Raw genomic sequence first — 642 nt, 5'->3', positions numbered from 1 at the left:
TTCCGCGTTAGCGGCACTTCACCCTGGTAACGCGCGGCCGGGGTCACGTGACGGGCGGGGCGCGCGCGGCTGTCAGCGTTTTGTGAGGGGGGAACCTCCAAAACCAGCTACAAGTGTTTCATGAACGACCCGCGACCCACAGCACCGCACAGCCCGGCACCGGGGTATGTGTCTTCCCAAGGACAGCCCCGGGGCAGGGTTCCTAGGGGGAAGCGTGCCCCGGCGGGGCTGAGCGCAGCGCTTACCGGGGAGGGTCGGGCTGCACCTGTGGCTCCTCCGTTCCCGACTCCAATGCGCGCTTTAATAGCGCCTACGGGCAAAAAGCCTCGTGATTTACAACGCGCTTTCTCAGTCCGAGTGCCACGATTCATCACCCGGTGGGCACAGGGCACGGCGCCCTCCGGGTTTGTTAGCTTTGCACATAAACGGACCAGCGGGCATTTTCCTTAGGAAAAATAAAAAAAATCCACCTCTTGACATGTTTTGGTGGAACTTTCATTCGCTGTGTGTTAAGTGAACCCCACACTGGCCTCAGCACCTCGGCTGGCAGTACCCAGGAGTTCTGTACTCAGCCCGATACCTGCGTTTTCTCTGCAAGTAAAACCCTTAAGCTCTCGGGGCCCCCGCAGCGCCTGGAATTTA

General features: G+C 59.8%; 1 protein-coding gene across 11 annotated transcripts in view; it reads right to left on the bottom strand.

Annotated features, from left to right (window-relative positions):
• NEK1 (NIMA related kinase 1) overlaps window positions 1-443 on the bottom strand; it is a 51,713-nt gene extending 51,270 nt beyond the window's left edge. For 5 of the 11 annotated variants that reach the window (XM_017740627.1, XM_017740631.1, XM_017740632.1 and 2 more), the window contains exon 1: window positions 246-441. The gene's annotated coding sequence lies outside the window, so the exon portion shown is untranslated. Of the gene's footprint in view, window positions 1-245 lie in introns of all 11 variants that reach the window. The other 6 variants (XM_017740626.1, XM_017740629.1, XM_017740630.1 and 3 more) reach the window with 3 other exon arrangements.
• Between the last annotated feature and the right edge of the window lie 199 nt (window positions 444-642).

The sequence above is a fragment of the Corvus brachyrhynchos genome, unplaced genomic scaffold (genome assembly GCF_000691975.1).
Source record: "Corvus brachyrhynchos isolate BGI_N302 unplaced genomic scaffold, ASM69197v1 scaffold178, whole genome shotgun sequence".
Taxonomy (NCBI): Eukaryota; Metazoa; Chordata; class Aves; order Passeriformes; family Corvidae; genus Corvus; species Corvus brachyrhynchos.
Note: the sequence above shows the minus strand (reverse complement) of the source record. Positions and strands in the feature narration are given on the sequence as shown.